Source organism: Rhea americana, unplaced genomic scaffold (assembly GCF_003343005.1).
Source record: "Rhea americana isolate MKP2758 unplaced genomic scaffold, rheAme1 scaffold_89, whole genome shotgun sequence".
In the NCBI taxonomy this organism is placed as follows: domain Eukaryota; kingdom Metazoa; phylum Chordata; class Aves; order Rheiformes; family Rheidae; genus Rhea; species Rhea americana.
In genome coordinates, this window is record NW_028187077.1 from 1,494,695 (window position 1) to 1,521,040 (window position 26,346).

A 26,346-nucleotide genomic window follows, 5' to 3' on the forward strand; every position below is an offset into this window, starting at 1 on the left:
GTTAGTAACATTCAATAGACTTCCCTTACTTTAACAGGCTTCCTTGGAAACATATAAAGTTTTCTGGAATTTACAGCACAGTATGGTAGGAAGTTCCAGAGGCCTATGACACACATGAGCCTTTGCTTTCAAACTGGCTGCTGCTAGCCTTATTTCGGACTCTCACATTTCTCATACTGGAAKAATAACCCATCAGCAATTGCTATCTGTTCACGATTTTGCAGGCTTCTATGACATTCTTCTAAACGGTGTCTTCTCAGGCTGAAGGTCCTAGCCTACTTCACTGCTCTTTTTATGAAAGTTATTCCATATTTTTGATCATAATTGTTGACATTCTCTTATCATACACCCATTACATTAAGGCCTGGACAAATCACAGATACAGTAGAATAGTGTTGTTTTCTAGTTTGTTCTCTATTCTTTTCTTAAAGATTTGACTTGCTTTTCTGACTGCTACCAAGCCCTGAGCTGACACTTTGAAGTATCAAGTTATCCCAAAGTCTCATTCATGTGTCATWCCATCCAACTTAGAGCTCATCATTTTAGAATTTCCCCCAATACAGATGCATATGCCTGACCTGACATCTATCTGTATTGAACTCTGTCATTCTTTTGCCCAGTCAGTCTGGCAAGGCCTTTCCAGAATTTCCTTATGACCTTCCCTTGTCCTCACTACCCTACTATGTGCAAACTTTCTCAACTCTGTCCTCAAGCTGCTATCTATGTTCTTGAGCAACAGGCTAGGCAAGCCCAGTGCTCACCCTGTCACATTTCCAAGGTAGCATTTACAGTAAGAATTGTATTACATTTACTTTTGTCTTCTGTTTGCTAATTTTTAAATATTTAGTTATCCATACAATGACCTTCCATTTAAGCCTACAGATGCTTAGAGTTACTAGGCTTCAGAGATGGGCTTTGCTAGTTTTAGAAATCCAACTGACTATGCCAGCCAGATCACCTTTATCCATTTGATTGTTAATCTTTTCAAGTTTTCCAAGATATTCTGGAAGACAGGACTTTTCTTTTCAAAAGCCAGGCTGACTCTTCCTAAGCAGCTTGTATTTTTCTAAGGTGTCCACTAATCCTACTTTTTCCCCCAAAAATGTCTACCAATTTTCCCAGTATGGACACTGGAATAGTAGGTCCAGGATTTCCTAGATGCCCTGTGGAACTTCTCTAGAACACTGGCATCACGTCTACCTCTGTGCAGTTCTCAGAGATCAAGGCAATTTAGAGGGAGGGTTAGATACCCCTGGTAACAATTCAGCTATTTTATACTTTGGCTCTTTTGGAACTCTTGGGTGGATACTGCCTGATCATGACGGTTGGTTACTGTTCATTTTATCATGTTGTTCTATATATGTATATATTTTAGCCTGTTCAATTTCAGAGCAATTATCTCATGAGCTCCTCACAGAGAAAGCTGCCAGCAATCTCACTTTATCCCAGAGTGAACCTTTGTTTCTTCTACACAAACACTTAATTCAGCTTGTCTTTTATGGTCTGGTCCTCTGCTAGCAGTCCTTTTACATTTGATCATGAGTTGATCTGACAGACACTCTGGTACATTTCTTGCTCCTGACAGGTTTAAAGAAAGATTTAGTATTAACTTTTGCTAGCTGTTATTGCAAACACCTTTTTGTCCCATCTGTTATTTATTTTACATTAAATCTGTCTGTTTTTCACCCTTTCTGTTGTCTTCACTTGAATGCATCATCAGTTTTCTGAAGAACATCAATAACCTCCTTTACCATGTCAGTGAGCCACATTAGCTGCCAATTCTCCTTTCCCAAGCCTTGTAAGAGGCAGTATGTATCAGTGCTGTGTTCTCAATATGTCCTCAGTGTGTCCTCCTGCACTAATTATCCAACAACCTGCCAGGATTTTTTCTGCCTCTTTTAGCTTCTTTATACTGAGCTTTCTCATTTTTATATTATTCCACCTTTTGAAGATTATTCTTAAACCTCTCTCTATATAGTTTCCTGTCCTTTCTCTACTCCTGTCCCTGATTCTCCAACTTTTTTCTTCTCATTCCTTCTGTTTCCCACATTTGTTGTCCACTTTCTTTTCTCTTTTCAAGRATTTTCAAATATGTATATGGTACACACACATCAGCTGTACAATTTCATCATAACAGAGAAAGAGTTGAACATAACTTTAAAAGGGTCAATAAAGTTTAACATTAAATTCCTCATTCATCTCAATTGCTGTTAAGCAACTGGTGCAAAATTGCACAAGAAAAAAATATGAAAAAATATTCAACCCAGTCTTCAGATCACGAATCTACAATCATAGAATGGTAAGGCTGGAAGGGACCTCTAGGGATCATCTAGTCCAACCCTCAGCATAGCCCATACAGGGATTGAACCCACAACCTTAGCATTAGCAGCACCACGCTCTAACCAACTGAGCTAAACCAGTCTCTGCCTAGGTTAAATGGTACGGGATCATATCCAGGAGAACCTCCTTATAAAGTCAGAAGCATTTCAATTTTTAAGCCACAGAAGGGAGAAGACCACTTGCCAACTAGATGTAGCACGAGATGCAGGGTATTTGATATCAAGCTTACCACAACAGATCAGGCAAACACCTTAAACACTGTACTGTGAGGGAGCGACCCTCTTCACCCTTCACCAAACGCCAAGATGACTGCACAGACAATTAATGAAAAAGCGGAGAAGGACAGGGCCAGTTTGCACTAAGAGAGGGGCAAACACAGAACAGTGTCTGCACAGGACARGAATATGGAAAACTGCATCAGGTTGGCACAACAAATTGGTAAGTAGCTCTTAGACTGCCTTTATACATAGCAAGTTAACACACTGATGTAAAGACCAGATCACAGCACAAGAGGGCACCAGGCAACAAAACAGGACAGGACAGTACAATACTCATTACACCCCTCCAAGGCTTTAATAAATAAATAAATTAAAACTCACCAACCTCAAACTACAATGGTCAATACAAAGAAATAATGTTCTAAAAAGTAATTTTACAGAATAAGTGATCAACACTGCCACTTCTGAGAAAGAATTAATGATCAAAAGTTACAAAGATGCTGATTATACTTTGACTTTTTTAAATTGAAATGAAAATGCTTTAGGGTTCAGCAACCTTCTTCTCAGGAAGGAAGTCTAACATTCAGCTGATAATGGCCCAAAAGCAGCAAAATRCATCTTATCAGTCCTGAAGATAATTCTCTTTGATTAAGAGGACAATGTCTACACAGAGAATACTAAATGTGATGCATTAAAAACGGGGACAAGAAAGAGTATTAGAAAAGAACAGAAAACACTGTTTTGTGTATAGATATTTATAAATCCTACTATCAATGTGTCTGAGGGCCTCGTAAGTGATTAATCTCATCAATATTATAAGTCCCTATTTTACAAACAGGTAAATAAGCCAAGCACAAAGTAATTAAACAGCCTTCCCAAAGCCGTATAAGAACTCTGTATCAGAGGCTTCTCAAATCCAGTCCAGTAACTTTGCCAGACATGTATGAAGCCTCTGGCATGACACACAGCATTTATATGCCGCCTAATAGCTCACCTAATACCTTATTAATATTTCTAGGAAAGGAATGACGCATCCTGTTCAAATAACATGCACTTGATAATGATATGGCCATTCTTAAATTCAGATAGAAAATAAAGTAGGTACATCTGAAATGTTATCTCAAAGGAAGTTTCTACAAAATTTTGCTCCCTCTCACACTTGTTACTTCTCTTTTTAAGACTGTTTCAGAAGTGCAGYATATGAAGAGATTGATAAATCAACACAGCAAGGAGAATCTGGCTTACCTACTGGTACATTAAAACCAACAGCAAGAAAACTGAAGGGATTTTTCCTGATTTCTGTGAACAGAGAACATGCAGGAAGCCCAAACAATCCAATCACAATTTACTCTGCCACTCAAACATACTCTGTGATAGGACTGAACATTTTTGTAAAGTTTTCTTTTTTTTTTTTTTTAAGAGTTCATTTAGCAAAATTTTCTTTTAAACACAAACTTCCAGACACTCAAGTTTACTTGAATTAAAAACGGACATAAACCTACTTCAAAATACCACTGCAAAGTTTTAAGAGAGTTTGCTGTTAGTCCTATGTCATTTTCACTTTACAYGTTTTTCCAGCTCAGATACTACCCATTTGGTCATTTTTATTTCCTCTTACTACATCCATCTCTTCCCCAACCCTAAGCTACCCTCTCCTCATTCATTCTTTCACCCTCTCTCTTCTACCCTCCTTCTCTCCTTTAAACAAGACCAGATAAACTAATGGTGCATCACATGCAAAAACTCCCGCAGTGACACTAGCAAGACAAAACACTGCTGAATAGTGCCCTACTTCATGTCACAGGTCCTTTAATATGCAGAAAGGCACCAARATTATTCCCAGAATCACCACGACACTCTGCTTTTTATAAATTGAAAATGACTCATCACCATTACATAAAAACATAAATTGGTCTTGGGATACTGAACATTTAGAGGAAAATCAGTACCACTGCTAGATTCTCAGCTAAATACAGCCCAGCAACCATAAAAAAAAGCCATTGGTATTTTGAAATCTACTGCTGAACGTTCAAAAACAWCAATGCCAAACTCTACGATTAGAGGAAGTACTACAAATATGCATAAAAATCACATAGTAACAAGCAAAACACTTGATAGGCTCTTTGCTATCTCTAGAAGAATTACATTTTCCTTCTAATAGTTTCTAATACAGTTTATCTCCAACAGCAGTTACGAGTGGCAGGACAAATAAAGTGCCACACTCAGCAAGGAAGTGGAGTTGATTCACAAGCTGCACCGTAGCCAGGAGAGCCACACAGGGAGTGAGCACTCGGGGCAGAAAGATGTGGGAGAGCTCAGTGGTTAGCGCTCCTCCCTCCAGGCAGCACCRAACCTGTCCCCTGACAGGCCTTAGCCAAGTAACTGTAACTGGGAACCTGTTCTTCAAACTAGAACTTTGTAGTAATTCAGGTTAAAAACAGTCATAACAGCATCTTGTAAAAAGAAGGGGGCACATTTTCTTTTTTTCTTTTTTTTTTTTTTTAACTGATTCTTCCAATTATCTAATTTAAATCACGGCCCTACAAATGGTACAGTAAGTAACAACCAGGTCTGGTAGCAAGAATTTTTTATGGCCCTGAAAAATAATGTGCTAGGTAGCTATTGTCTTGAGCTCTTGTTTCACCTGTGTTTCACTAGCGGCATGTCTGGCTTAAATTTTCCAGTTGTGCCCCCTCACCCCAGTTGCATCTGTGGAGGGGCAGGGAAGGGAGTTACATTTGAGCTGGGTTAGCTCTCTGACCTGAACCCACTGCAAGGCCACATAAACCAGCACAATGGAAGGAGCAGCAAAAGGAGAAGAACAAGCACACAGCATCAGGGGAAAGTAAGATGAGCCTAGCCAGCTTGAGCAGCACCAGCTGAGGCAGTCACCATGGCTTGGTGCCTATGGCACCTAGGTCAGGTCAGGCTGCGGGCCACAGCACTCAGCACAAACACAGACAAGTTCTCACCTGAATTCACTAACGATTAACCAATTAACCATCATTCTGTGTCCAGTTCTGGGCTCCAGAGGACAAGAGAGACATGAAGCTGCTTGAGAGAGTCCAGCATAGGGCTACAAAGATGATCAGAGGGCTGGAGCACCTGCCCTAGGAGGAAYGGCTGCGAGAGCTGGGCCTCTKCAGCCTGGGGAAAAGACTGAGGGGGGATCTGATCAATGTGTGCAAGTACCTGAAGGGAGGGTGTCAAKGGGATGGGGACAAACCCTTCTCAGTAGTGCCATGCAACAGGACAAGAGGCTGCGGGCACAAACTGAAACACAGGAAGCTCCACCTGAATATGAAGAAAAACTTCTTTCCTGTGAGGGTGACAGAGCACTGAAACAGGTTGCTGCCAAGAGAGGTTGTGGAGTCTCCTTCTCTGGAGATACTCAAAACCCACCTGGACGCAATCCTGTGCAATATGCTCTAGGTAACCCTGCTTGAGCAGGGGAGCTGGACTAGATGATCTCCAGAGGTCCCTTCCAACCTCAACCATTCTGTGATTTTGTGTAATAGCTGGCATTTATACTTGTCTTTCTCAAGCATGAATCTTCTGCATCTTAAGATCTTCCTTAAGGGGGGGGRAAAAAAAAAGGCATCATACAGGGCAAACTCAGAAGTAGACTGGACTGGGAATTTTTCAGTGAAATGTTTTACCACTGGCAAATAACAATTTATTGAAACTGAAACTTTTCTTTGCAACTTTCACTGAAATGGTTTGACAAAACTGTCAACAGAAGTGGTTTCTCAGATCCAGGATGGAATTTCTGTTAAAAGCAAGAGTATGGCAGTGAGTGCAGAGCAGCCAGCAGGTTACTGCTGCCCATGGAAGCRTCTGCTAGGATTGCAGTTCCATCCTTGCTGTGCTTGATTTGGCTTTTGTGCTCAGATGTGCCCAGCATCCTAGAGGAGCCTCCTGCTTAGCAGGCTATTGACTGCTGTGGATCAGTCTGTCTCTTTCTTGATTGCTTCTCATGAAAATAGTTGAAACCGTCTAGTTCCATTTGATTGTGGCACAGGGAAAAAAAGATGATCAAAAATTGAAAAGTGGACATTTCCATGATATGGGAAAATATTTTCTGACTGTCTCTCCCTAGTTCTCATGATTTTTTTTTCAGTGCTTGAGACAATTCTTTGGCAAATCTCCCAGCCTGATGCTTGATTTTTTTTTCCTACCCTTTAAACAAAATTCAGTGGGTGGTACAGTGACAAATGTCAGATAGAGAGCAGCAGAAGTATAGAGCAAACAGTAAATACCTTTATGGAATAAAAGAAACTGTAGGTTGAAAAGTCAATGGGAGAACAAAAATGGATAATAATCTCATTTAAACCTTCTTCCCTCTATGAAAGTTTCTATATGAGTATTGATCCATCAATAACCCATTTCACAATCGAAAGCCTCCAAGGTGTTTTCCCAGCCCCCACAGATCTCCTTATTTTCCACCAAGATGAAGCACCAACACCATCAATTCACTTCAGTGAAATTACTCTACATCAACAGCCAGATATTAGCAGTCACATGACTTTGAAGAACTTGTGCTCAGTTTTCAAGTCAAAGGAACAATGATTTACTTTTTAAATATTTAATATGTGTATTTCAAGTAATGTAAGATTCAGACAAATCTTTAATTCCATAAATATACAACAAAGTATTTTATATTTTTAATGATAATTCTATGGTTCTTTCAATCTGAATGTTGCTCATGTATCAAAAATTATCCAGAGATGTGTGATGAGTTAGTATCTCACAGTTACAGAATCACAGAATACTTGGGGTTGGAAGGGACCTCTGCAGATCAGTTGGTCCAACATCCCCCTTCCCTCCCCACACACTTATCTGTTCACACTCAGGTAACACACACCTACCCCAATCTTATCAGCCCTAGAGAAGGATGGATAAACAATTTTGAGTGAACGTGCCATCTTTCACCAGTGATGGGCACACTTTCATTACTTATCCAATAGGCAACAACAGAAATGTCAAAATCGAAGTGCTGGATTTCAGCACTGCAAGAGAGTCTCAAAGTGACAGGTCTACAGTGCTAAATAAATTGAAACAGAAGACAACATTATGTGGTGAAAAATAAACTACATATTTAACATTAAATTACTGAATTTGACAGTATTTTACCCATCATGTACCCAGTCATTTCAAAATCAGCATTCTTCCTTCAAACACTGTCAAAAGGCCCACACGTAGTCTGCAGATGGTGTTATACTGTAACCTGCTCTTCTAGTTTAAAACTAAATGCAAAAAAATTACTTTCGTATTTTTAGAATTACTTCTGACAGATGCTTCCAAGATTTCTCTCTCCGAGCTCACTACCTGGGGATATGAGCTTTCACAGTGATAAACTGAATACTGTTATAGGGGAATTTTTAAAACTGCACAGTGTTGACCCAGCTTAAATCCTACTGCCTTGAATCTTATTGCAACAATAGTTGCAGAAACAGCAAGTCAGCACTACTTACAAACTTCATGTTTTGAATTCTTTTGACATTATTGAGTAAACTCTTCTTGCAGAGCTTGTTCCAAATTCCCCCTTCACATCTAAGTTAATGGACACAAATAAAAAAAATACTAAATATCAGTAATGTTGATGGGCTCTTGCCAATGGCCCATAAAAGCAGATTGCTACTGATCAGATCTCAGACTTCTAATATCTGAAAATACATCAAACATGCCCCTCCCTTTTTTTAAAAAAAATTACTTATACAGATTTTACCAGTTTTAAATGCTTTGCTGCTTAGCAAACATGGAATACCAGTTTTATTACTATACCTGCAATTGTAGACTGGAAGACACTTTCACAAACCTATGCAATAAATTACCTTGAGTGTAAATCCAAGTTCGATGTTAATTAATATAGCTAAGCATTTTAACTAATATCTAACATTGAATGCCATTTCCAGTCCCATCCCAAAGGTCTAATCTCAGCTATCCAACTGTAATTCAAATCATTAAAAACTAGAATTCAAAGATGGAAAGATGGCATACAAAGAAAATTACCAAATGCAATTCACGTTAGCATTCCTTAATTCACAAAAACCCTTAAACAGTATCAAATAGTTTTGCAATACTGATATTTCTCCAAAGAGACTACCCAAGTCATCACAACACAAAAATAATTTGCATACCACTGTAGCTGCACAAAGATGTTAAGAAGGCAATGCTGAAGAAAAGGCTAAATTAGCATGCTTTCTAATATGCCATGTGTAAGAACAAAATTGAAAAGCAGCAGAAATTCACTGACAGACTAAAGTTGTCTTACTCCTTTGTCTCATCTAGCAATATATATAGCAGGATTACACTCTTGCTATCATGACAGACCATGCAGAGCTTGTCAACTGATTTAAAAAAAAAAGAAAAAAAAAAAACAAAAAACTTGTGTTATTTCCAGAAAAGTTTTAAGCGATTTTCAGTGATTTTATTTTTATCAAAAGCACAGGTCTCTGCATAACAGCAGTTTAGTACAAAGGAGGAAGTTTTATGCTTTCAGCCTTGTGCCATCCYCGCATTCTCATCAGCACAGATTTCCTCCAATTCAGAGTAAGTACAGAAGAGCAGGGGAGACTGAGGTAGGATAAGATACAGATGCAGAGAGTCTTGGCACAATAGCTAGGACACAGATAATAATGAATGTTTTGTGGATCCTGCATCTCCTCTGTATCTTGGCATCTCAGTGAGGGTACCTTACCTGTCAGCATTCTTTTTTCAGAATGCCTAGTGTTGTGAGTTAGACAAAATAGCTATATCCAATTCACTATCACTACATACACATCAGATCTTTCCTAAGTTTACAGTGTGATAGTTTGCTAAGTCTGTTTAGATCACATCTGCAGTTGTCTCCTTGCACCTTCAGTGAAGAATAATTTAAACTAACATTCAACCAACTCCACTATTGTATGAGTATTACCATGTAGGTAAGTTCAATGTTATCATCTATCCTATACAAATAAACTTTCCTAACAACTACTCTATGCTTACTCCTTCCTTTGCACCATAAGGCTTTTATTTTTTACCTTACACCATGCAAGATTTAAAGACAGAGAGGAATCAGTCTTCACTGTCAAACCAGACACATCAGGCCAGCATCTCTCAGAAAAGCAAGAAGCTTGTCCTAGTCACCAGTGTTAGAAGTAAACTAAGCTAACTTACATGGCCAATGAAGACTGCTTACGTTTACCTACCACAAGTACATTCATTTCTGCCCCAGATATATGAATACGGGCAGTGCCACCAGGCACACGAAAGGAGGCACGAGATGGGGACATTGCTCTTGTCACCTCCTTGCTACCAGTGTGTCAGGGACTCAGTAAGACAGGCTTAGCAAATAAACCAGTGGGATTGCCCTTGCTGCTGCCATAATTGCATTCCTGTAGGGRTACCCTCCATAGAAATATGCATATACATACACAAACAACTTTTGGTCTCAGCAAACATGGACCTGCAAGGGGAGGCTGAGAAGCATAAGCTGGCACATTGTGAACAACTGATGTGACATTTCATTCCTTTGGAGGGGGTAAGGGGAGAGGGACAGCTGTCTTGTCATACACCTTTTTCACATATGTCATATGCCATTGCCACAGAAAGCTTAAGCCAGACACACYCAAAAATCAGCAATATGATTTAGTCATTTCTGTAAACTGCTAGTTGTGTGCTGGTAAGACTGCTTCATCTAGTATTGTTAACTAATGCCCCAGGAAGGATATTCCAAAACAACCAATTCTATTATCTTGGGAGTAAKGAAGACATGGGTCTTGGATGCTTTTACCAGGAAAGCCATATATCCAAAGACCTCATATTCACTGTAGGCCACAGAACAAATTATTCTACCCAACTGTACTTTCATAAACTCATAGCTAAATAAAGGGAGGGCTACTTGCTGTTAACTGTTCCTACACATGCTTCTATCCTGAAGACTGAAGTAGCTTACCTTTCAGTGAAAGAAGGTAAAACATCTTAAAGACCTCAGAAACTTGTTTCTGTCTACAGCCATAGTTGCGGTGTTAAGAACGTGCAAGTTCTCAGATTCAAGGTTTTCTCAGATTTCAGTAAATACAAAGGCTTGATAGACTGGTGTCCTGGCATAAATGCAGTAAATGTTTCTTGACTCCTGTAAGCTGGTATGAAGCAAGAACACAACAGTCTTACGACTTGGGATTTCAAGTCCACAACTTCAAACTCCACTGCCTGGTACTATGAGCTCATTATAACTCTGTCCTCAACTAGTAACACTTTCCCCCCACCCTGTATCTGTTTCACTATGGTTAAAAGTCTTACCTGGCAATGAACTGCTAAGGAAAAGTGACCCTTTGCAGGACAAAGCTTAGCAAGTAGCCCCTCTATGGAGGAGGGCGGGGTGCGCATGCTGCACACTTGGCTTTGCAGGATCTCATTGCTAACATTCCAATTCAGCTAAAGAAGTCTAGTAAAATCTCTTCATATTGCTCCTTTAAACCACCTTGCTCACACAGGCYTCACGGTTGTTCCCTGTATCTATTTATATCTTTGCTTCCCAGCAGTAGTAATTTCCTTACCTCTCTTGACTGCAAGTAGCTCTCAAAACTATTCCCAGACTACTCTTTCTGGCCTTCCAATCTCTCCCTTTAGCTCAAAAGAGAAAACAGTAGCAGATTCATGAGTTAGCAGGTGCACTACAACACACATTATTACTGTCACATAGCACCCTGCAGTCTTCTGCATACCTCCCCTTGCCTTGTGAAGGTGCCATTATTTCAAAACCTGCTACAGACAGTAGCATGAAAAAAGTTTTCTGCCTCTGATGTCAAGTTTCTCCTCATTAAAAAAAAAATCTGTGAATATCAGAGTGAATTTTTCTGTTCCTTTCTTAATTGACTTCCTTAAGTCAATTAACTTACAAAAAATTAAACATTACTGACACAATTCTTTAGACAAATGAAATATAGGCATATTGACCATTATCATTTTGCCAAGTAGCTGATATGTGACAGGATTACACAAGACCACTTGCCAAGGTGACATCCACCACCTTCCCTGGAAGTAGAGAGATTTGACCCCAACTATAACTGTAGGTGCTTCGTGCCACACAAACAACACAGACTATTTCCTGTTTATGTCGTATACTCACATGTAGCAGCCACACAACCAGGCACCAGCAGATGGTGCMGCGAAACAGATACTGTATCATCTCCAAAGTTTGCTGGACACCACACTGGCTCAACCCCAGCAAAAATGGCTTCCTCTGTACAGCTCTCTGCAAGGTGCTCTTACCGGTTAGTGTTCCTGAAAGTCAGAAGCAGATCATTTCAGTTTCTACAGTTATCAATTTCCAAAGTACCAATTCACTTAATTTGAGAAAGTATTTTTCTTTTAAAAATTAATTACAGGAAAAGTTTACAAGCAGTAGTGCTGCTTTACAAGAAATCCTTTAGAGAATATGACTAATGTACTTGTACTTTTTTAATATTATAAAACATTGAGTCAAGTCCTACTCACTTTCTTACTTTGATTTTTTCTTTTTTGTTGTTTTCTCTTTACAAACTTTCAATTATTTTCTGGATGGAAAAAACGATCAGATTAGTTTCTTACCCAAGTAAAAGCAAGCCCTTTCACTTCTACTTAGAATTCAGGATTCTCACATGCACGACAATGCGAGAGGCCCTACACATCCCACCACCTATAGCTGCAAGAGAAATGCTTCTTCATGTATTGTATGGTACATCGAGTGTTCTCCCAAATCCAATGAGCTTGATCTCTCCGCATTTGTTTTCTCTCTACTTCTACTGATTTACAGAGAACATGCATTTTAAACTTGTGTAAGCCTGGACGTTTGGTTCTCAGTGTGTATGCACAAGCAGGAAAAAAGCAAACTGTTTTTAATTGTCAGTCACTGCTTGTGTAGGCCAAGGAACTGGTCTGTGAGTTCCAAACAAGAGATACAGTGACAGTTATCGGGATTATTTTTTAAAGTGTTAAATATTAAAACTTTCCATTTCCTCAACATTTTGGGAGATTCCATGGTATTTTACAAATAACGAAGTGCATGGAGAAAGGATATTAAAAGAGTATTAAAATGACATGTGTGTGTGTGTGCATATGTGAGACAGAGAGAGAGAGAAAATGAAAATACTCAAACATTACTGATTGCCTGAACCTGTGCAGGCCTACTTAAGGGCTCCAATTCTGAGTTTCCTTAGAAACAGCCACATTCACTAAATAGTAACAATCCACTTCTCTCTGTCTCCTAAAAGTTGTCAGAGCTAATCGCTGTACGAGCGTTCGTACCCAGCACCCTCGTTGCAGAGCACAAAGCCCTTCCCAGTCCCCGTGCCCTCTTCCTGCCCAGCTCTACATCTATTGCCCCCTGATCGCTAAGGTGGCCCCAGCCACAACCCTTCACCTTTACTGGAGCCAGCTGCCTCCTGCCTCTTTCTGCCTCCCCAGGGCCCTTGTGGCAGCCCTCCACCTTGTTCTTCGCTCACTGCTCTAGCACTATTTCCTCTTCCAGACTCACTTTCTCTCTCTGAGCCCTTCACTACCACACCTTATTACCTGTCCCAGCCTCCTCTCCTCTGCAACCAGGGCCAGCTCTCATTCCCTTCTGCATCTCTGTCAAACTCAGGGGACACTACAAGCAGCATATAACAATAGCTTATTTTCCAATTCACYGGCCTCAAGAAAGTTGAAAACAACTTGGTGGGGGTGCTAAAMCATTTTTGGAGAGAATAGGACTGGGAAGAAAGCTTTAAAAAAACAAAGAAATACAAAAGAATTTATCAGCCTCAAAGGTCAGAGAGACCCTGAAGCTGGATTTTGTCTATCCTCTACTTAAAAAAAAATGCAAATTAAACAAAGCATTCAAAAACTGAAACTGTTAAAAATCTCACAGCAATATATGTCAGCTGGCTTCCCCMCACACACACCTTACGGCTTACCGCCATAAGGCTTTATAAAGTAAAAGCTCATCTATTAGCATAATCATGAGACAGTGCAAAACTTCACTCCAGCCTTCTTTTTGGCAATGGCAGACCTATTCTTGCTTGCCCTTTCAAATTTTCCCAAACCATACTGCACAGATTTCCCAAACCATACTGCTCATGCAGCCTGTAAGACCAAGCAATCACATCAAGTCTCTTCACGTGGCAACTCTGTTTTTATAATAGATGAACTTTGTTTAGTTTTCCAGGTCAAACAATTTACAGGTAGCAAAGTCATAAAATAACCAGAGCAGGGGCTCATAACAGAAATAATGGGTAACTTCAGCTCTAGTAAGTAGAAACACTGTTAAGGTGAATTACTGTAAATTTACCTCACATTACCCACTTGGTGAAAAGAATTAYCATCTCCATTTCATGTAAAACCAATTAAGACAAAGACACTTTACGTCAGCCGCACTAGGTTAATCAGCAATTCAATGGCAAAACTGGCAACAAATCCTGATCCCCTGATCTTTTTGTTTCAACTATATTACCACACCTYCCTGTTCCGAATTCTGATGCGTCTACTGCCATGCTGTTCCAATCTCATTCATTCAATATTAAAACTCATTGAAGTTCCCTTCCACAAAGTTGCCAGTTTAAGAATGAATATTCTCAAGTATAAGAATTTACCAACAGCTTACATTTCTACAATCTGTAGAAACTCATCTGCTTCCATATAAATGCCACAATATCACAACAATTGTACTAGTAATATATTCTCCTTCAGAGACTGCCATACGGCCAAGAAAGCCAACGACATCCTGGGGTGCATTAGGAAGAGTGTTGCCAGCAGGTCGAGGGAGGTGACCCTGCCCCTCTACTCAGCCCTAGGGAGGCCTCATCTCGAGTACTGTGTCCAGTTCTGGGCTCCCCAGTACAAGGGAGACACGGAACTGCTGGAGAGAGTCCAGCGTAGGGCTCCAAAGATGATCAGAGGGCTGGAGCACCTGCCCTAGGAGGAACGGCTGTGAGAGCTGGGCCTCTTCAGCCTSGGGAAGAGAAGACTGAGGGGGGATCTGATCAATGTGTACAAGTACCTGAAGGGAGGGTGTCAATGGGATGGGGACAAACTCTTTTCAGTTGTCCCGTGTGACAGGACAGGAGGCAATGGGCAGAAACTGAAGCACAGGAAGTTCGGCCTGACCGTGAGGGGGAATTTCTTCCCTGKGAGAGTGACGGAGCCCTGGACCAGGTTGCCCAGAGAGGTTGYGGAGTCTCCTTCTCTGGAGATATTCAAGGCCCACCTGGATGCAACCCTGTCTAACGTGCTCTAGGGGACCCTGCTGAGCAGGGAGGTTGGACTAGATGATCTCCAGAGGTTCCTTCCAACCTTACCCATTCTGTGATTCTATATTGCTGCTGGCATTTCAGAAAGTTATTTCACCTCTCAAATTTCTACATATGGAAAAGGGGAAAAACGCTACTAATCTCTTTTGTAAAATGCTTTGAGATTTACCAGTCAAAATTGCTATTCAAGAGTCARGTACTATTACATTATTACATAGAATAAAGTAGAAAAAGATGCTACAAGAAGCTACTTGTACAATGCAAACATCAGATACTGTTAGTGTTGAACTAGGCCATGAGTAAATAAACCTCCTTCTTAGCAGTGGCTAAACTGCCTAAACTAAATGGCTAAAGCACTGGCCAGTGAATTAATTTTTCCCCCCATCATTATCCATTTGGTAACCATTCAGCTAACCATTTCATCTCTATAGTTTCAAGTTCTACTATTAAATAGCTGTTGTTACTATTCTTAAGTTATCCATAAATAAATGAATAATCCTAGGCAAAAAAGSGGGATAAACTTGGTATGTGTACATCTATAGAGTTATTAATGATGCTTTTGCTAACATTTGTGCTGAATACAAATACTTCCTGTTAAACATCGGAAATTTGTCTCCTCCAGATCTCAGTTTCAATCTTGGTCTTTTTCTTAGGCATCTAAATGGAATCTTTTGACATTTTTGTTTAGACATGTATAGCTAACGTTTTTGAAGGCACAATAATAAAACTGTTCTCTGAGATACGTCATGAAATATACAATGCCCTTCAGAATATTATTGCAGTTACTGTGCAAGGAGAATCTGAATGTGTAGATTTTCATAGACACAAGGCTTCATTATGCTTCAGGTTGTAACTGGAGAATTAAATCTTGCAAACACTGGTACATAACAAAGGGAYTTTCCCTCTCTTTTCCTAAGCACTAACCATATATACAATAAATAAATGCAAATAATGACAGTCCCTTAACTGTATAATGTCAAGTCTTATCAAACCAACAGGATTTGAAGAAACTTAGTATCTTGCAAGGAAGGCTCACTTGCAAGGACTGTGATCCAATTTTTGGCATCTTTTCTCTTTTTACATCCTGACTATACCGATTCCCCTACGTAACAGTTAACAAAAAAACGAGCAAGAAGTTTGTACCCATTGGCAAACTGTTTATTACCACATCAGCAATACAATAACTACTCATAAGATTTCAAATGGATAATGAAACCTGTTCAGGGAAAACTGTTCAGTCACATTACAGAATACTCTCTGAAAGCAATGTCATCAGCACAAGACCTAGATTAGGAAGGAAGTACTTGTATCATGTCTAGCCAATAGTCCCTGAATGAGGTATTAAGTTATCAGTTTAAAAGAGCCCACTGATAGTCTGAAGATAGATATATACAATTACCTGAACAGGTACAGTATGAGTGGTCTCACCACATAAGACAAACTTGTGGCACACGCAGCACAGAGTTGGTCCACAAACACATAGTGGTCAAAAGTTTTCCCACTCTCAGATAACGCTGCAGAGAAAGAGGTTCAGTGGCCAGGCTAAAAAACTCACCTTCTCTCCACCTTCACCACAAATCTCATGACATTTCTTTGAAAAAGTTCAAACATCATACCAGCACCTTTCAAAACAGAATCGTAATGAGTACAAAGGAAAGCCCTGGGGAGAAAGACAGASACCAACATAAAAACAGACCCCTCAAACCTTCAATCCTTAGGCTAAAACCAGTAATCTCAAATATGAGAAATGTCACTTYAGGATTGTTCTACACAACATTTTTTCCATCCTTACTTTACTGAAGGCTGTTGCAGTGTGTAACACATTCTCTCTTCTCCTCTTGAGCTATCAACAAGACTTTAGCCTTGGATCTTGACACATGCTCCAGAGATTTCCACTTTAAAGAACCATTTATAAGATTATGCAAACTTCTACACATTACTGCGGAATCGCTTTACTACCTGGCTGCTAGAACAGTAAGGTACAAGCAGGATAATCTTAGATGCTAGCATCTAAAATACATTTTTACTGTGGCAATCCAGGAATTAAATGTAATAAAGTAATAAAATTACACTGGGAATGGAGACAGATTTTCTTCAGAGATGAGTAGTATATTTTTTCAGAAGTATGTGTCACACTTACTACTGTCATTAAAGCCAAAGTGGATTTTACCACCAAATCCTGGGGAAAAAACTACAGCCAAGATTAGGAGATACTAGTAAGATAAAAGTTTCCAAAGTTGAACACTGAAATGAAACAAATCTTTGATGCAAAGTACCTCTTGGTTTCAGTGAGAGCAGGATTGGGACTGGATTATTCAGAAGCAAGCACAAAGTTCCTGCAAAATACAGTAGTGAAATTTCATTCTCATTTACTCATGAGGAAGATTAAAGCAGAAGTCAGCAACTTGTTCAGGTAATGGGAGGGAGGCAATGTCATAACTAGAATGACAACATCGTAGTCTCTAAACCACATCCCTGCTGAAGATTACACTCCTCCCCTTCCCCCCCTGCACCAGGTAATCCTACAGAAACCTGTCAGGATTGGACAGAAAGGAAGAAATTAATCTAAAGTTACATAGGAGAACAGGAAAAATTAGACTCTATGTCCTATTACACAGGCATGAGAGGAAAAACCCTGAATTACCACAAGCAGGGATATACTATACACTATCAGGGGAAACCCCTACATTCTACACATGAATCACATTTGTTAATAATGAAATTATAACCAAAACCACAAAAGGTATTGTGTGATCACTCTGACAAACTTTTTTTTTATTAAAAAGGTAAGAAATGAGGTCAAAATGGTTATTGCTTCTCTCACTCTATGAGAGATCTGTCTCAAGCATGTATAGACACTATACATTAGGTTTGTGAGATACCTGCAGATAGGTCTTAATATGTAAAGATTGAAGTCTCCCAAACTAACCAAGATCTTAGATTAYTTCCTTGATGCTTAAGTCAAGCAATGATGCTCGACTTAAAATACGTAGGCAAAAAACAAAACTTATATTGTACTAGAACTACCTATATTACCTGAATCAGCAGTCCCTGATCCTTCTCTCATTCACCTCTTGTCTTGCATTTGGTTATGAAGTCACGGAACTGCCACTCTTTGTGAAGATCCTGGGACACAGACCTTGACGGGGGTCCCTACATACCACTATTTTACTTAAAAATGTTCAKGAATATGGCTGGAGAGAAAATCTGCAATCCTGTTCATCACAAACACTGTCAGACTAGCCTCTTCCCATTATGGAACAGGTGATGGTTCAAGATGGGTGATTTTACTTTAGAAAATGCAGCCACTGAAATGAAAGAATTTGACTTATAAATGCATGTAAGTATCTAAAGGGAGGGTGTCAAGGGAACGGGGACAAACTCTTTTCAGTTGTCCCGTGTGACAGGACAAGAGGCAATGGGCAGAAATTGAAGCACAGGAAGTTCCGCCTGACCGTGAGGGGGGATTTCTTCACTGTGAGAGTGACGGAGCACTGGAGCAGGTTGCCCAGAGAGGTGGTGGAGTCTCCTTCTCTGGAGATCTTCAAGGCCCGCCTGGATGCAACCCTGTCTAACATGGGTCTAGGTGACCCTGCTCGAGCAGGGAGGTTGGACTAGATGATCTCCAGAGGTCCCTTCCAACCTTACCTATTCTGTGATTCTGTCTCCATTAGATTCAYAGAATTCCTTGTTAAAACATCTCACTCTTGTTTTGCACTCCATCCCYACACTACCTATATGCATATCTGCTTGCTAAGTAGGCTTCCTGCAATTACAATTACTAATAGCATAAGATAGGCAACAATTTTATTTCATGGACAAAAGTTCTGTTTCAAGCACAGTAAGATTTGAGAATCTCCATCTGAAACTTGATCCAAATTTCTACTACATACCAAAGTTCTGTATTTCTATTATCTTGTGCAGTATCAACTTGCATTTCTCAACAGGGTTCCTCAATGAATCTGGTGACATATCTGACTGGCTGGTGACATAGTTTAAGAAGTGGAGGGACTTCTTGACTATTCTTAAAAGTCTTAAACTCTTCTTTAATTTTGAAGCCTAAACTGATACTTTCATAGGAAAAAACAATTTTTATTTGGGAATGCTTGCAAAAAAATTCTATTACCAGCTTTTGTAACTTCTATGGATGTCATATAGCAGATGTTTTAAAAAAGCATACTGAAGATCAAGTATCTTACTACTCAGTATTTTCTACAGCATTTGGATCACTTTTGTTAAGCTGTCTTCCTCAGGAAGCAGAACCACAATTATTCTAACACACAATGGTCACTCCTGATGCTCTTGGCACTGACTGCAATGAGATTTTGCCACAATTCCTACACAAATAGAAGGAAAAGGTGGACGATTAGGACAAACCAGAAAATTCATTAGCCCTTTTTTGTACCTCCTATAAACTAAATAATGGATTCTTAAAGTTAAAAAGGCAGAGATTCTTTTCACCTTCCTCTAGCTGTTGTAGTCTAACAGTCTACACCCTACCAAGAACTCCCTTATACACCTCATTGCTTATGCTTCTTAACTCTGCTCTGCTCTTTGCCTTAGAAGTTATTTGGTCAGTCCCATTCATCAGTGTTTCACATTTTCCTTAAGGCTTTTTTTTTTTTTTTTTTTTTTTTTTTAAAGAATTTCTAATATATCTAATATCATGTGATATCAACCGCCTTTTTAGAGGTTAGAATGACTTCCCTCTGTCWTCCAGGGAAGTCGTTAGAGCTGTGAGCATTACATCTTTTTAAAACAAGAATCAAAATTTGATACTAATTTCATACCAAAATACACATAAAAAGAAAAGTAATGCTATATCACACACAGTCACAAAGTCTTTTGATATTTCACAGATGTAATTTCCTTTTGGAAGTATCATGAGTCTTCATTGGGCACTCAAAAACAGACCAAAGCCTTCTATTTTCCACAGAAAGCTTATTAGTAGAAAATGCTTTGTCAAAGTAAACCTTAGACTGTAAGCTAGTAGCAAAAGTCTGCTGCTTTACTTTATCTGGCTCCAATTTTTACATGTCAAATTAGGAATAAATGTCTTGCTTTTGGTTCRTTAAAGACTGAAAACAAAAATCACCGAAGAATGATGGTGCAATAAAAAGATTATATAAATTCAGCTTAAAAATAATAGCAAACAGTTTCTCAAGATTCAGTATAATGGTAGTATTACATGTTTCCTTCTSTCTCTCTCTCTAGCCTCATTCTGAAATAGATACACTGAAGAGATTAACTCCTTTGTCATTATTGCGATAACGTGTGGTAGTAGTTTCACACACTAAGCATCTGAAGTCTAGCTATCCCGATACAAAATCCTGAAATCAAGTGTCCCAACAAATTTATGTCCTATTTATGTTTGCAGTATTAACGGGCCATATTCCATACAAGATTTAAGGTCTCTTGTTTTCCCTTCTTCCAGAGGKGCAAGGTGCCTTGTTAGCTATATAAACAGTATCTTTCGTTCTTTTTTTCCCAAGGTTTCACTTCTGCTGCAGTGTTGCAACATCTTAACATTCGGATGTAAATGTCAGGTCCATTCCATTGACAGTTCATTCCATAGACAAAATCATGATTAAGTGATTACAGTCTAGTAAGCTTGAGTCATTTTYATACTTGTTGCAGTGAATGGCATTCTCTGTGGTTAAAAAGGGAACTTTTCACTGATTATGCGTTCATTGTTCCACAGTATCTCACAGAAGCCAGGCTTTCACAGGAGCCATGCTGCCTTCTGCACGGTCACTGAGAAGCAAACCTAAAAGATGTTTTTTCCTTAAAAGCTTTAAATTCCAATAGGCAAGAAATTAAAAGCCTTTATGCTCCTATTCCCTTGCATCAAAATCTTTATATTACTAAAACTTTTAAGTTTGCATCTGAATACGGGGACAAAATGCTTCCTCTCTCATGCATTCAGTTATGGAATATATGACTTCAGTTGCTGTGATGCATTTGCCACCAATAAATCACTGTCAATCTTTCCTTCAGTAAGATATGGAAAGTAAAAAGTACAGTAATTTGAATAATGGTGGGAAGACAAATACACAAGCAAATTTCTCCATCACTTTTGCTTCCACCGCCAAATTTGTCAATAAGAAACTCCAAATAGCAAGTAAGAACGAGGCACTTAAAATTTCAGCTTCCCTTTCCACAATACAGTCTATTGACCTTCACCTTTAGCTAATGAAGAGGGAAATCACCCAAAAGAAGTTTACACTTTGTGCAGAACTTATGTGCTATTTAAACTCTTTGTGGTTTAATAGACTTACATTCTATAATAGAAAAAAATAACAAGAAAATAAACTAATCAGATCACTGTGGTCCTTTCAGAAACCTCTAACTATATGATAGCAAGTTTCAATTTCCTGAACTTATTACTGATGAGTGAAAGTAAATGGCAACACACAAATATAATGACATTACAGACCAAATGATTGTATGATGTTTGGACAAAGCAGCCCACTTTCCTYGGACAGTATCTTTCACTCCAGAAGAGTGCAATTTTTCTTGCTACAGAGAARAAGCACAGTTACAGTCTTTCTACTGCTATGCTCTAAGTCCTGCCTCTCTGAAGACTGCTTCTAGGCTGCAGAAATATAAAATCATGTCTCACAAACTGCCGCAAAGTGCAAGACAAGGTATGAATCATTTTAAAACATGAGATGTCTACGAAGTTCTAGCCACAATTATTTAGGAGTATAGTTAATATGATGAGACAGTATCTTCTCTCATAATGTGTTTATGAAGTTAACAAAATGGATTTGAATTTCACTTGTTGTGCCTGAGCATTACCGTAACATGAAAAACAAAATAATAGTGCATGCATTTAAACAGAAAGTATGTTCTGGGTCAGAAATGTTTCATATTCCTCTGCCATTCTACCAAATAAAATGCTCTCCATCGGTTTGGTATTTAATGCTCCTAGTCTCCAAACTCACGTAATACCATAGAACCCCCCCACCCCATCCCAATACAAATCTTGGAAAAAATATGCCTCTATCACCAGTTTTTCAGGGCATTTTATGATGCTCTTTAGACATCAAAAATTATGGTATAGTTTTCAGTTTCTGCATTTAAACTGAGTGAGGGGAGTGAGCTCACGTGGGTGCTATACAAATCGTCCACATTACTACCTAACTAGAGTGCACGGCATCTTCCTTTCAGCCCACACAACTGCATTTCCTTTCTGAGAAAACCGAGGTACAGGAGGGGAGGTGACGCATATATGGCTCTTGCCTTGCTATGGGGTCATGACGTGGCTGAGGCACACAAGCAGACCTAGGGGCACACACACTTTTAAAACTACCATAGACTTGAATTATGAAATATGCTATTATTCTACTATAATATTGAGGTACCTATTTCATAATAAGTTTTCCACATGTTTTTTTTTTTTTTTTTTTTTTTAAAAAAAAAAAAACTTTCATAAGTATGAGTACACCTCCCAACCTTCTGCTCCAGCTCAGCCCCAAAGCTCTTCCCTTTGCCTACAGAGATCATACACACATTTTTAAAAGTGCAATTAGCAGTTAACTTAGCTATTTCTCATCAGTCTCTGCTCTAGACATTAGACATAAGTTTGATTTCAATCTCAGAAACGCATCTTCCACTGTTGCTCTTCATGCTGTGCTAGTACTCAGGTAACAGTGACACAGATTCCTCTTACTATTCCTGTGGCTAGTTAAAGGCTTCCTCAGCAAAGGAAATAGAGTGAAGTGGATCTCAGAGTAGCTGCAGAAAGGGGAAAATGTCAACACCCACAAAAAGGAAGGAAAACAGACTCTGTATTTCATTGCAGAAAAGAGGACAGAATGAGCCCAATACACCTATGCAAATTGTCTGTGTGAATCAAACAATTTCTGATGAACCAGCAGCAAATGGCTTTACCTAACAGATGCACCCTTCAGAAACAATTGCTCAGGTATTTAACAAACCAAACCCATTATACACGCCTTGTTAGGCAGCACCTATAAGCCCAAGTTTCTGTTATCCCAGGAACTTTACAGAGCCTAATGATTACTCCTATCCTAAAGGGGAAGTAGGAAATTATATTAAGAAAGCTAGAGCCTACATGGCAATAGTAAAAGACTTTGGAMGACTTTTTAATGGTCTTCTGATAAAGTAGAGCTTCTTCCCCTAAATTAGGTCAAAAAGACATCAAGGGAAGAAGGATCAAAAAAATGGTCATACGTGTAGAATCAAGTTCACAGCAAGAAGTGACCACAGAGCAAGATCAGACTCTGTAAATAACAGATTGTAAAACTGAGGTCTATCTGCCCAGAAACAAACTAACAGGTTAGGTATATGCTCTTGCCACATTTGCAAAAATACAACTGTACAGGAGTAATTAGATAGCAAGAGAGGGTTCAGGTGTTCCTGTGGCCTTAATTTTTAACAGTATGGAAGTTTCACTCTGCATGTCAAAGTATCTCTGCTTCCTCACAGTACCATCTGAGACATCCCAGCCTATCAATTCAATCATATTTTTAGCATCTTAAAAATCATAAAGATTTCAGTATTAAGATTTTCTTTCTTCTAAATTCATGAAAATTACAACACTTTCATCTCTTGTATTCCATAATTGACTTTAAAGTTATTTTACTGAAAATACTAGTTCATTGGTGTATTTTCTTGTTCCTGGAACAAGTTCCTTGAGTTCTCTCAATTCCTACCTCCTGTCTAGAGGTCAACATGGAACAATCACTCTCAGGTGGAAWTAGCAATGCATTTCTCCTCATTAAGGGGAACTGGCATATAACCTTTCCTCAGCTATGAGATGAAGCCCTATAAAAATACATAAAACATCAGCTTTTGACAGCCTGATGGTCCGCTAAAACTTTGAGTCATCAGATGTGTGCAACGCCATCTTGTCCTTCTCTGGACTGCTTCCTAAGGCCTAAGYATCACCCCACTAAGTGGGGCTGGACAACAGGCCCCAGAGGAGGTGCCTCCTCAGTTTCACTTTTCCTGTTCTCATGTTTATATTGCCGTGACTGTCAATTTATTATATATGTGGAGAAATCTATACAGCAGCCACTGCATTTATTCTATACCGCAATAATCATAGAACAGTTCTGCTTTTTTAAAGACGTCTTGTCTAGCAATATTTCCTTTGAAAATGACTCTAAGCACACGAAGACAAAATAGATGGAGTGAAAAGAGAAACTACAGACATTATTTTCTTTGGATTCAGACTCCAGAAATCAGAGAATCATAGAATCAGTAAGGTTGGAAGGGACCTYTGGAGATCATCTAGTCCAACCTCCCCGCTCAAGCAGGGTCACCTAGAACATGTTAGACAGGGTTGCATCCAGGCGGGCCTTGAAGATCTCCAGAGAAGGAGACTCCACAACCTCTCTGGGCAACCTGCTCCAGTGCTCCGTCACTCTCACAGGGAAGAAATTCCCCCTCACGGTCAGGCAGAACTTCCTGTGCTTCARTTTCTGCCCATTGCCTCTTGTCCTGTCACACGGGACAACTGAAARGAGTTTGTCCCCGTTCCCTTGACACCCTCCCTTCAGGTACTTGCAGACATTGGTAAGATCCCCCCTCTTCCCCAGGCTGCAGAGGCCCAGCTCTCGCAGCCGTTCCTCATGGGGCAGGTGCTCCAGCCCTCTGATCATCCTCGTAGCCCTACAATGGACTCTCTCCAGGAGCTCCATGGCTCTCTTGTACTGGGGAGCCCAGAACTGGACACAGTAATGAGTAGCTCTTGACAGCAAAACGAGGTAGCTACTCATAAGGAGGCATCAATTACGTTTCAACCTGCTGGTACTAATGATGAATTATTTGTTGTACTCATGTGGTTGGCATCCACAGTGAGGCGGATATGCAGATTGTATTCTTGTTCTCCACTGTCATGAGATATAGTTACTTGAGAGCATTAATTAATGGTATAAACACTAACCAACACTTCCCATCACCATCCCCAGCCTTTTACTCAACACACATTGTATCAAAAAAAAATGTTGTAGGCTTTTAGGGCAGTGCCATCATGTCTCATTGCGCAACACTGTTAACTTCAGACTGCATGTTTATATGCCAAAAAAACTCAGAAGTTCTGCATGTTTTCCCCCACTGCCCAAATCTTACTTTGTTATAATATGAAGTTTTCCGTGTTAGCTCTTTGTTAATTTGAAAATTAGCCACAGGGAGTATTTTTTCTGCATTTCTATTGCTCAAGTTTTGTAATCAGACTTTAACAGAGGCAGGTTACATGTTTCAGTTCTGCAGTTTTCCATTGAAGAAAACTGATGCTATTTGTATTCCTTTCTTTCTCATTCTGGCTATTGGAGAAATACTGAAGGCAAAAGACTTTTGTTTTTCAATATTACTACTTTAGACTGGGAAAGAAGCTAGTACGTACTGGTAGAACACAAAAATCTTCCAAGTGGTTGCCTAACTGGGTTGTAGCCAAACTATTCTGTCTCCTGATTTAAGAAATTTATAGTAAAATGAGAGTTAAAATTTCCCTACTGGGTCAAAAGGCCAGTGTCATTGTATATCAGAGCAGGATGTTAAACCACAAACCAATAGCATTATTTTACCTTAGTGAATGTCATGACAATGCACATGCTGAGTGGGTGGCCTAGATTTGTCTCTAGACATGGAGAGAAGCTACTGAGGTACAACCTGAGGGTTGAATGGCAGTTGTGGAGGCTCGAAATTGTATATATGTATTTTTTATGACAACTTAATTATCTGTCTCCTGAAGTTCAGTTTTTTAATTGTTTTTTGCCCACTTCTCCCTTCTGGTTCAGATTGACTGCATGTGTAGGGAGGGGCAGGGACAGAGGCTTCTTCACACTTTTTTTCTGTCTCCTACCATATCCATCACCAATACTGTATCTCACTACTACTCATTGATGCTGCGTTCTGGTTGAGCAATACAAGTATTAATGCAGTATGATGAGTAATGCAGTATTTGATCTGATCCTTCCGTTTCTTCCGTATCAGCCAACCCTTCTGTCTGTATAGACACTGTYGAACTTAAGGGGGTTCTATTGAGCGCACAAGGAATTTGTTTTGAAATAGTCTAAGTGGTAATTTTGAGAGAAGTGTTTTATTAAATTCTGTTTTGTAAAGGACAGCACAGTCTATCAGATCAAGAGTCCATTTAATTTGACATTCTCTCTCCAAGGGTGGCCACAAGCAGAAACTTAGGGCATATATGATACTCCTTAGTACTTTCCCAATTATCAGCTCAGAGGAAGCTGTGAAGTGATTTCTTTATATATTCAAACTCTAAACATATTTGTTTGGTGTACTCATCCAGGCCCTACCTTGAACCATGCAAACTCCTAGCACTCAAAGCATACACGGTTAAGTCCCACACACCTACCCACGGAGGCTTTCTGTTTGTTGTTGTTAAGATTTGTGGGGTGTTTTGATTGTTAGCTTGTTTTGTTTTGGTTTTTCTGCTATCTTTATTTGATGTCATTGCCCTTCAGTTCTTGTACCGGAATAAGCAGAGCACCTCCTTGTCTATCTGCCGCAAGATGCTCATAATTTTGTACACTCCTTTC

General features: G+C 39.4%; 1 protein-coding gene across 1 annotated transcript in view; it reads right to left on the minus strand.

Moving 5' to 3' along the window:
• Positions 1–26,346, minus strand: part of BBS12 (Bardet-Biedl syndrome 12) — a 114,320-nt gene that overhangs the window by 74,384 nt on the left and 13,590 nt on the right. The window lies entirely within an intron of this gene.